The sequence below is a fragment of the Mercenaria mercenaria genome, chromosome 4 (assembly GCF_021730395.1).
Source record: "Mercenaria mercenaria strain notata chromosome 4, MADL_Memer_1, whole genome shotgun sequence".
In the NCBI taxonomy this organism is placed as follows: Eukaryota; Metazoa; Mollusca; class Bivalvia; order Venerida; family Veneridae; genus Mercenaria; species Mercenaria mercenaria.
In genome coordinates this window covers 84,697,430-84,709,916 of record NC_069364.1, presented here as the reverse complement: position 1 = coordinate 84,709,916, position 12,487 = coordinate 84,697,430, and positions in this window count along the sequence as shown.

The window sequence follows — 12,487 nt, the reverse complement described above, 5'->3', positions numbered from 1 at the left end:
GGTAGTGAACCATAGCCACGGCATAAGCTTTTTCTGTAAATAATTAAATTTAGCTGGTCACCCGGTTAGATTTTAGAGAAAACGATTGTTCTTGTTTTGGTCGGCTGATTTATTCTAGATTGGTTGTTTAGCTGGTCGCCCAGCTAAACTTTGAGTGGCCATAATTTTCCCATATTTAAGACAAAAGCTACAAACGTCTTTAAAGTGCTTTATTTTAGTTGTACCGATATGTCAGAATAATTTGTATATTTGATATATTGCAAACTTAACACATAAGCACAGATAGTGCTCGACTCGCTTTTCATGCTATCTTTGGTATAATTACTGTTGAATTGCTGTTGAAAATAGACTTTGGGTCATTTCTGGCTAATTTGGGTTCATAATGTGGATGAATGGGTCCCAGCTTCGCACAATATGTCATATACAAAAGTTAAAGGGAACCATATATTTGATAGAGCAAGTACTCGTAAAACGTTATGTTTAAATTTGGACCAATCAGAAACAAGTTCTAAAAATAGCACGTCTGCTGGGGTATAAATAGGTAGATGGATGACAGACAGCTCATTCGGTATCCAGCGGTGGAAGAAGAAACATCGAGGGTTCAACTAATGATTTATTGATCGCGGCCGATGAGGCTGCGATCATATTGAATAGGTCAAGTATTTGTACGCTGGGGAAAATATTTCATGATGGACCTGTCAATTCTTTACTTATGGGTGAAATAGGTCTCGTAAGCGTAAATACGACTAGCTTCTACTGATTATAAAAACATACCGTACGATTTGATGTGAATTAACTGTTGTTGTACTTTTAGTAGTTCAACCGCCACCCTTGTTTAAGAGCAACATTTAAAAAACACGTTTTTTTCATCCTCAAGTAATAAGTAAGTAGACTCGCCCAGTTTAATCAATCTAGACGCATAATTGAACTATACGAGCGTCTATTTCACCCGATTTACATTCGGAACATTTTCACGCGTTTCGGGCTTTATCGTATGTTTAACATGGGATTTTTGAGCCGTCCAAACATGTTGGAAATGTTTGTCTCATTGTTTATTCTTTTTAATAAAACTGTTACTGCTTTCATTGTTTACCACTTTTTTCCCACCCTTGCCCGAAAAAACAGTAATGAGTTTGTACACTGTTCAGACAACTGTGCTCTGTTGAAATTTAACCAAACACAAGTTTACCTGCATAAACAGAAAGCATGATATGTCGCCATGCGCGGATCAAGAGAGGGGGGGGGGGGGTACCGGGGGTCCGGACCCCCGCTGGAAAATCTTTAAAAAAGGAAAGAAGACAAGAAGGAAAGAAATTGTTTTTCGAAAAAAGGCAACATTAGGACTGCATGTAAAGTATATGCGGCTGCTGCTACATACGACCCCGACATAATTCATATTATTTATCTAAAAGAAACTAAGAATTTTACCTTCAAGAAAGCTTGATTTTATCATTTTCCCAAATTTAACAAGTTAGTCCATAAAACTGTCACAGAATGCAAAAAATGAAGTGCTAAATTTCAAAATGTGCGGGGGGGGTGCAGGGGATCGGCCCCCCTCTGGGAAAATTGGCTGTGTCCGTGCATGGTCACTATACCTGTCCAGTACTGGACATTACGGTTAACGCTTCTTTCCTGCACAAATGACAATTTTGCAACTTCTGTCCGGTTTGTACAAATTTCTGGCCGCGATAAACCATTTGACTTGTCACAGTACCTTGATAAGGAGACTATTGCAGTTACCCTGTCAGAGCGGATAAATTATTAAAAAGAAGACTTTGGAAGTTCGTAGACTAAAGAAGAGTTGCAGAATTTCAACCAGGTTTCGAGCTATAGGACCAGCGCATAGGAGTTTTAGCTTAAGGGTAGTTGAATGCTATAGACGATAGCATATATAGGCTGAGCATCGGGAAGCTGAGACAGAGACCCAGAGTTTGGTAATCTGCTGATATAGTAGGAGAGTTCCAGCTTATAGACGGTTCAGCGTTATTGGCGAAGTAAAGCCAAGGCATCGGGGATATACCTATATGGTAGTTGAATGCTGATAGCATATAGGCGCTGAGCATCCAGGAGTCAGGGCAATCATATAGAGTTGAGAGGATAGAGGCCGAGCATCTATGCGATAGGACTCGTATGTTGTTGATTCAAAGACATTGTCTGAAAAGAACTTCAACAAAAAGACCAGTCAAGTATAGAGTCTCCAGCCTATAGGAGTTTGAACTAATTGAAAATTGTTAGTTTGAAACATTTAGTGATTTGCCTGATCCCTGAAATTGTCTAGCTCATAATTAAAATCATTTACGAATCATTGGTACATGAATCATTTAGGCAAAGTAGCCAGAGGAAAATTCTATATATATGAGCTATTTGGTCTCACCAGCTATACGTTTTAACAAAGAACATTCTATTTCGTTTGTCAGCTAGTCTAAGACATAGTCACCTTAGGGATAGGACTCATTTCATTGTTCAAGACACTAAAGGCGTTGGCACTTCCCTGGGTCATATAAATCGTATCCTGACACGATATATATTCACATATCTGGTATATTGAATTAAAATTGAGAATATTGCACTTCTTTCTTTTGGTTCTTGATTTCGGGTAATAAAATGATCATTGTTTATCAAAATGTTTCAGTACCATATTTAATTATTTTAAAGTATTTATTGATTATTTAAACACCTGTTGTTATATTTTTATGACCAATGTAGACACTTTCTCATATTCAGTTGTAGCAAGTAAAGAATATTATCATGAAAATTAAGTATAAGAGAACTTGATTTTCAAGCTAAGGGACTGCAATAGATAGTTACATCTTATTTCACACTTTAGCTGTACAGATGATTACCAATGCAGCCAATATAGACTTCATCATCAGATGACTGTAGCATATAGAATATGGCCGCTGTAGACAATCTATCAGTGTTTGTCCTTGCTTCATGAAGACACTCCTGTAGCTGCACACCAGCAATGATCCATCGTCTAACATCACCATTCCCCGTGATTCACTAAGTTCCCTGTGTTTGTATACAGCTGATACATCATCTCATAATGTTATTCTGACTATAAATTGCTATCACAGTCACTGATGTAGATATCTCTGGAATCCTGACTTACCACAATATAAAGTGGATAAATAAATATAATATTGAGCCGTGCCATGGGAAAACCAACATAGTGGCTTTGAGACCAGCACGGATCCAGACCAGCCTGCGCATCCGCGCAGTCTGGTCAGGATCCATGCTGTTCGCTAACAGTTTCTCCAGTTCCAATAGGCTTTAAAAGCGAACAGCATGGAGCCTGACCAGACTGCGCGGATGCGCAGGCTGGTCTGGATCCATGCTGGTCGCAAACCCACTATGTTGGTTTTCTCATGGCACGGCTCATATCATTATTCAGGGAGACATTACCTTGTGTATCCGGTACTAGTACATTGTAAGGGTTCTTGCAAACAACATAGAGATGATCTTGATGATAAATTATACCATAGCATTTACATTTAACTAGAATCTTGTGAACAGTTGACAAATAACTGGCTGCTTTCATTATGATAACCTCACTGTTGTCTGGCAGCGTAACAGCAATCTGGTCCTTAGGCATTGCTGCAATGTCAAATGTTCTCTAGTCAAGTCTTTTCTCTTCTGCCACAGTTCTACTCTGTATGTCTACAACTGTAAGCATGCTGTTAGTGTTATCAGCCAGCATCAGTTTGTTAGAGATACAGCACATCCTCTGATACAGCAGCCAGACCGACTAGTATCGGACTTTGTTGTTACACTTATATATCTTCTTGGATTGAGCTTGTTTAATATTGATGTAAAGTTGCTCATTTTGTTTTGAATTATTGCTTGTACTTAGATTTGACTGAAGTTTGTGAAATTCAGCAGAGATATTTGTACATGTTTGAAGCACATTGTGGACTATCTGTTTATTATCAGATTTCTGCCTATCAGCCTTTTTTTATTTCTTTTTGTAATTCGTGTAAGCGATCATTTATTTCTTTTCGGAATTTGACAATATTTTCGGGGTCTGGTTTATCACGGTTATCATGTCCATCTTCTTTTGTATCTGTGTGTGTCGAGATACAGGACACAATTGTGTGTCATAGTTTGCATACTATAAAAGCACATATTTTCACTGGGTGAAAATTAAGTGAATTGGATGTTCACAACGTATTTAATACGCAAGATAGTAAGAAAAAATATCCATCTTGTTTCGATTTTTTTAAATATCGGTGTCTGTTAAACTGTTGAATATCTACAGATCTCTGAAACTAGTACTGTAAAGATTCATTGCTCTAAATTGTAAGGATGTTGTAACACCTCTACACCTGTAACAAATATGGCAGAATCATGGCTTTACCTGTAATCTATATCCTGTTCGGGTGAAAAGAGGCCGCGCCTTGGGGTCACTTGTTATATGAGTTATATAGGAAAAAGTACTTCAAAAATTATGCAGTTGGACAGCCTGGCAGGTATGATGAAAGAGCCTGTACGTTAAAAACTGATCCTTTATCTCGACTGAATCTCTACTTACTTTAAAGATGACTGTAAGTGTTGACAGTCACAAAACTTCTTTAAGATACTAATTTTAAAGCAAACATATCATTTGTATTAAGAATAATTTTTCACAAATCTGGCAGCACCGAAAGGTAGGGAAAAAGTTTTATATAAAAACGTTTGATTTTCAATTGAAGGGAGGTAACTAAATGTAAAAATTGAACCCTAATTGCCCTTGTTTAGTGATAGCTGACCCTACTACTCAGAGGGATTAAAGGTCAAGTATGGAAGGGGTACTGACATTCTTTATTTTGATAGGTTTGTTTTGTTTTGGGTTTAATGCCGTTTTTCAACAGTGTTTCAGTTATGTTACAGCGGGCAGTTAACTTAACCAGTGTTCCTGGATTCTGTACCAGTATAAACCTGTTCTCCGCAAGTAACTGCCAACTTCCCTACATGAATAATCAGAGGTGGAAGACGAATGATTTCAGACACAATGTCTTTTATCAAATCATCACGGAGAACATACGCCCCGCCCGGGGATCGAACTCACGACCCCGCGATCCGTAGACCAACGCTTTCCCTACTGAGCTAAGCGGGCAGGCTTTTTTTTTTTTGATGGAATTAAATTATATCAGAAAAACAGGTAGTCTAGATAATAAATGTGATATAGTTGTTTTAGACCCCCCCCCCTCCCCCCTTCCCCAACATCCCCCTTAGGAAAAAGGAAGGCAGTTAAACTACATATTTCAGGGCATTCAAAATGCAGTTTTTAGCAGTTATTTGTCTTCAAATGCCTGCATTTACATATTTAATAGAAAAGCAGTGAAAATGCAGTGAAAATGCAGTTAAATTTGCCGAAAAACAATTCATTCTTTACTTTCTTTTGAATATTAAACTGTCTGTGATGATTTAACCAGCCATAAAATATACAATGGTTGACTTTCTATTTAAATACAAAACCTCAGATTCATTTATACAGGTTATGAACTGGTTTGTCCTTTATCTTGCAAATCCTTTGAATTTGCACATTTTCACCAGTTTCGACCAAATGACTATAAATCCAATCAGTCTGTGCATGAGTTTCATACTTTAATCCTGCCTTATTAGTTAACTCCATTAAAACAGTTATCAATTATTAAACTATTTGTGCACCATTTTGTGTTAAACATTGTATTTGAGCAGTTATAGTCCATTTTTACCTTTCATATGCTTTATTTTTCACAGTGAGCGGCCATCTTTCGCACTGCATTATGGGACATCAGGAAACAGTATTTAGCAGTTTTCTTTAAAACTGCTGTTCATAAAAGATGCTAAAAATACTGCTCTTAGAAAATAACTGACTGTAAAACTGCTTTTTGTGAAAACATTTACAAAAACTTCAAAATAAGTACAGAAAACTGGCCACCACCAGTTTTTCAATCCTCCAGTTATATGCAGTTTCTAAAAAAGTGCTTTTTACTGGTCATTTCATGCTGGAAACAGTTTTAATAACTGGCAAAGAAGGCAGTTTTTCTGAAAAACTGCTGTTTAACTGCAAAAAGACTGCAATATTGAGCAGTTTTTTTCTTAAGGGCCGGTATTGGTTTGCATATCCAGAAAGCAAGACTGCCAAAATACATCAAGTATGAAAGGGGCATAATTCTGTCAAAAATACAATTAGAGTTATTGGGATTGTAACCACACATGCAGATGATGATCATAAAAAATACTTTTAATTTCAAGTCATTATCTTTTAAAGTACCAAAGATATGTCTATAAACGAAGCTTTCGAAAACATTTAACATGAAAATAATTCCATGTTGGTGACCTTGACCTTGGGTATAATGGGCCCAGCCCCTCCACATACGTTGTTTGTATGCTGGACAATGTTTATGTGAACTTGCAGTTAGATATAAGCAAAAGTAACAAAGATATGACAGAAAAACAAAGGTTGCCGAAAGACTTTAACCGTAAAAACAGGGGCATAGGGACGATTTGAGCATTGGGGGTGGCAGAGGGGTGGGTTTGGGAGAGGGTATCCCCCTCATATCAACGGGGTCCGGGGTGTCCCCGGGAAAACATTTTAAAAAATCAAAAAGCTAGAGTAAATGGTGCAATCTGGCGACTTCTTGGGCTGAACATACTCGGGGTTTTGATTTGTGTGAGCACCATAGCTGCAACATAATTAATGTTTTAAGTTTGACTATTTGAAGAATATGGAGAGCTATACTACTCACATTGGCGTCTGGGTTGGTAAGTTTTTATCAAATGGTAATATCTTGTATACCATCAAAGATATTTACTTCAAACTTGGAACACTTGTTTATTATAACAGTCTCTACCCGTAGGCAAGAGTACATAACTGTAAATTATTTTGGCTGAATTATGGCCCTTTTTGGACTTGGAAATTGGTTCAGATTTTGTATATTAGTCCATGTTTTATAAAAATTATTTGACATGTGGCTTTGAAACTTTGAACTCTTGTTCATTATAACAATCTCTACCTGAGGCAAGAGTACATAACTCTGTCAAGCATTTTGGCTGAATTGTGGCCCTTTTTGGACTTAGATACAAGATACAAGAAGCTTTATTTAACGTCGGATATTACATAAAAAAAAAACATTAGCTTAAAGATATTTCCCGACAAACAATGGTAAAATAATTGGACTTGGAAATTGGTTTAATTTTCGTACAAGTCCACAATTTATTAAAGTATTTGACATGTGGCTTTGAAATGTTGAATTCTTAAAATTTAAAGTCCATGAAGTCTATAAGTTACAAGAACCATTTGTTCTTCGTCATGATCTCCATCTGTAGTCAAGGGTATGTAACTTTGTCAAGATATTTGGCTGAATTGTGGCCGTTTCTGGACATGGAAATTGGTTTAGTTTTCGCACAAGTCCACATTTTATCTAAAAACATATGAAACTTTGACCACTTATTTACCATCATAGTCTCCATATGTAGGCAATACTAAATATCTAGGACAAGGATTTTGGCTCAGTTATGGCCCTTTTTGACATAGAAATTAGTTAATGATAGTAAGTTACACATTGCCGAGTGCAAGACTTATCCAGTTTCACAAATATAGGTACATTGTCTTATCTTTTTTCCTTATTTTCTCTAAAAATATCTGTTTATATTTTGACCCCATACTTACATCAATGTTTCAAAAAGTTGTGCACGCTGTCAAGACAGCTCTTGACTTTGTTTTTGGTTCTAGTAAATTAATTGATATTCTTTCATGGCATCTGTTAACATACAAGGATTTTAATGCCATTGAACCCTGCAAAACAACAAACAAACCAAGGACAAAAGTCAAACAGGAAAAGCTACATTCAAAGAACGCAGCCACCAATACACTACCCCTTGACACGGAAATATGTGTATGTGAAAATGTATACACATACAAAGTAGCTGAGTGCATGTATACACAGTTACATAAATGAATGCAGTAGCAAACAGACACAAAACATACAGGAAGAAGGATGAAGAAGGAACACAGCTAAGGGTACCACCTTGGAACAGTCAATGGGGTGTTTATTGTAGAATGCATGTGGATGCATTTGTAAAGAGAGCTAAAACGCTTTCCTACTGAGGTGAAGGCCCCAGGTTCGATTCCTGGCAACTCCCATTGCGGCGTGTCCTTGAGCAAGGCACTTTATCACGATCTTTAAAACAGCATAAATAATTTCCTTTACCATAGTATTTTGTCCAAAGTGAATAATTAATTTTGGTCTATTATATAACCAAAAGAAAACACAGCTCTAGCTTTCCTTCCCAGCAAACGTTGGTATGAATTACTAGTGACAGGTTTGGTACGAAAGGTCCGAAACGGTTAGGTACGAATATTCGTACCCGAAAGCAAGTCTGAAGTAGAGAATGGCGCAGAAATCTAACTTTAGATTGAAATCGATATATCTGCAAAACAACAACAGTTAAAAAGAAGATCCTTGTAAGAATGCATTAATATATTGTTTTCTACAATATACTAGCTTTTAGAATAAGGTCGTTGTTTACAAACAGAGCTGTCAAGTGAACAAAATAAAATGACCATTTTTAGCTGGACTATTAGTCTAGCTATTCTACTCACCCTGGCGTCGGCGTCACACCTTGGTTTAAGTTGCATGCAAGTACATATGTCTATTATTTAAAGGCATATAGCTTTGAAACTTATTTTTTCTTTTTCTAGGTTAATTACCAACCTCACTGGGTCAAGTCCTATAACTCTGACATGTATTTTGAGAAAATTATGCCCCCTTTTTGAACTTAAATAATCCTGGTTAAAGTTTTGTAAACATGCAAGTTACTTTCTCCAAAACTAATGCAGATATAGAATTGAATCTTCACATGTGTCTACGGGGTTATACAACTAGTTGATAGCATCAAGTCCCATAACTCTGACCCGGCATTTTGGCCAAATCACGGGGGAGGAAATGATACACGAAGGACGGCGTTCTTCTGATAACTGTTACGGAGTTCCTGGAAAACGTTACAGAGTTCTTCTGATATCTATATGACAGTATTTACAACTGACTGTCGCATCCTGAAAAAAAGACAATTATCTAAAGCTTCATCTAGCATATTGGCCTTTTCAACCTTCCACATATCAATTCAACATAAAGGTCATAATATGAATATGCATAACAAGACAAGCAATTGAATCGCATGAGATGACAACAGCAGTCATACATAGTAATGCAAATAAACCACTTCAGAAAAAAACAGCTTCTGCAAATTCAGCATTTATATGTACCCTAAATTAAAGATAAAGGATTTGATTTTAATTCAGTTATCAATCCAAATGGAATCCAGTAAACCGTTGTTCTTGAACAATGGCACATCCATTGATAGAACGAACAATACAATTTACTGCATTTGTTACCTATTTTCGTATTTTACTTTATAATTATATGTCATTATACTGCACATAGTTTTAAACTTTACAAAAGACTCATATCATACATTATATAACCTCAATACTGTGCCTTGGATAAATATCTTACATTAGAACATGATTAACATCCTTTCTAAATAATAGAATTAGCTAAAAAGTATCTTAACATAGCTCAAGAAACACCCTGGCAGTAACAAAAGTTACCGTAAGAACTCTGTGACATCTTCAGAGTTATCACCTGAACTCTGTAACATTTGAAAAATCGGGCATAAATTTGTTAGATAGTGGTTTATGTTTGCAGCTTTGCACTAAAATTTGGCTATTGCGTGTGGTGAGGATGAAGAATGAATGAGTAGATTAATATGTATGAATAAGCAAACGATTTCGATATTTTACTCAAAATGTCTTGATTTCAAAGAAGTGGCGCTGATTATTAGACTAAACAGTTTTTTTCTGACGCATAGCACAAAACATTAGGCAACCTTGATCATCAGACTTTAGTTTTACACCCCAATCTTTCTTTTTAAAGATTGATAATTACCATTTCGTTGACCGATTCCTTGTTTTGTCATACAGATATCAGAAGAACTCTGTAACGTTTTCCAGGAACACCGTAACAGTTATCAGAAGAAAACATATGCATGACAGGTTATCAGAAGAACTTTTCCTTCGTGTAACACTTCCTCCTCCGTGAAAATTATGCCGCCTTTTGGACTTAGAAAATCCTGGTTAAAGTTTTGCATGCAAGTACATACAGCTATTACTTAAAGGCATATAGGTTTGAAACTTATTTTTTCTTTTTCTAGATCAATTACCAACCTCACTGGGTCAAGTCCCATAACACTGACATGTATTTTGGGCAAATTATGCCCCCTTTTGGAGTTAGAAAATCCTGGTTAAAGTTTTACATGCAAGTTACTATTTCTAAAACTAATGCAGATATTGAATTGAAACTTTACATGTGTCTTCGGGGTTATAAAGCTAGTTGATAGCATCAAGTCCCGTAACTCTGACCTTCATTTTGGTCAAATTATGCCCCTTTTGGACTTAACAAATACTGGTTAAAGTTTTGCGCGCAAGTACATACAGCTATTACTTAAAGGAATATAGATTTGAAACTTATTTTTTCTTTTTCTAGATCAATTACCAACCTCACTTGGTCAAGTCCTATAACTCTGACATGTATTTTGGGCAAATTATGCCCCCTTTTGGACATAGAAAATTCTGGGTAAAGTTTTTCGTACAAGTTACTATCTGCAGAACAAATTGCAGATATTAAATTGAAACTTCACATGTGCCTTTGGGGTTATAAACCAATGTTGGGCGGTTAAAACTGCCCCCGGTTTTAACCAGCGGTTTTAACCGGTTAAAACCGCCCCGGTCAATACTCCCTGAAGTGGTCAATACCTGTCAATACTGGTCGATTGGTCAATACTTGTCAATTAACTGTTAAAATATTTTGCAATGTTTATGAACAATTAAGATTTATTTAATAATGACTGTCTAAGAGCATTTGGGGCTTGATTATGGTGAATGCAGGCATTATTATTGAGTTAAAGCAACCTAATCAGTACTCCTAAATTGGTCAGAAGAGGTCAGTAGGTCAATACTGGTTGAATGTTTTAGTCATTGAACATTTTCTGTAAAATTAAATTACAATGATATATTATTTTTCTACAAAATTGTCACAATAAGTGGAAAAACTGCTAATTCAACTGAAAGTATTTCATAAACTGTAGCAGTAAGTGTTTGATTTACAAGTGATAAATTTAATGATTTTTACTGGTATAAATAATTTAGTGAAAAATTGCTGTGAACACCTGGACTCTTTCATGGAGGTGGTTTGTGTTTTGAGAGCAGTAGTCACATTGCCTAATTGACACAATGTCTTACAATATGCAATAGGTATGTTGCTGGCCTGTTTATCTAGTCACTAATTAGCTGTCATGATCAATAATCCCACTATATTATTCTCAATGTTTGAACATGGTAACTTTATTTTAAAAATAAGTAATGCCATCATAATATTCAATTGACCAGTATTGACCACTACATGTACTGATCAGGAATACTGCACACAACCAAAATTTGAATTGATCAGTACTGTCCATTTCACTGAGTGTAATTTTTAGTAATAAAATCTTTAATTAATTTAAAATCAAGGCTAACTGTAAGAAGACAAAAGCATTGAATAAACTAGTACTGACCAGTCTAAGTATATTGTCCAAAATGGAGGCTGACCAGGACACATTGCCAAGGACCAAAATTAAATCGACCAGTATTGACCATTATACTTTTTGAATGAACAGAACTTTATCTTATTCAAATTGCTTTAATATTTTTATATTACTATTACAGCCTGTGCAAATCTGTGAATGTAGAATGTATAAAAGTGTTGAATAAACCAATATTGACCAATCAAGAATGGGATCTGGACATTTGCCCCCCAGGACATTTGCCCCCCAATGAAAAAGTGGACTGCTGGACATTTGCCCCCCAGTTTAAATGATAGATAGGACATTTGCCCTCCAGTGCTTATTTCTGAAACGGACATTTGCCCCCCAATATTTTTGTCCCCCAGTGACTTTTTAGGAACTTCGTACAAGACATTCATCATATTTTAGGTTACAATATCTTTGTTTTATACAATTTTGTAGTAGATAATAGCCAAATTAACAAGTTTGAGTGTTAAAAACAATGCACTAATTAAGAAATTATAATGTCCTGGGGAGGCAAATGTCCTACAATCATCAAGAATAACCCTAGTATTGAATCGACCAGTATTGACCGGATTTAACCAGTATTGACCGCCGTCCCGGTCAATACTCATATTGACCGGCTTTTAGCCAACATTGTTATAAACCTAGTTGATTGCATCAAATCCCATAACTCTGACATGTATTTTGGTCATTTTTGTCCCCTTTTGAACTTAAAACTTCTGGTTAAAGTTTTGCATGCAAGGTACTATCTCCAAAACTAATGCAGATACTTGATTGAAACTCTATAGATATTTTAACATTTAGGGTAATATTTTCCTGCTTCCTGGACAATAATTCGAATAGTCGAGCATTGGCTGTCTTACGGACAGCTCTTGTTTTGATAAAAAATGTAGTT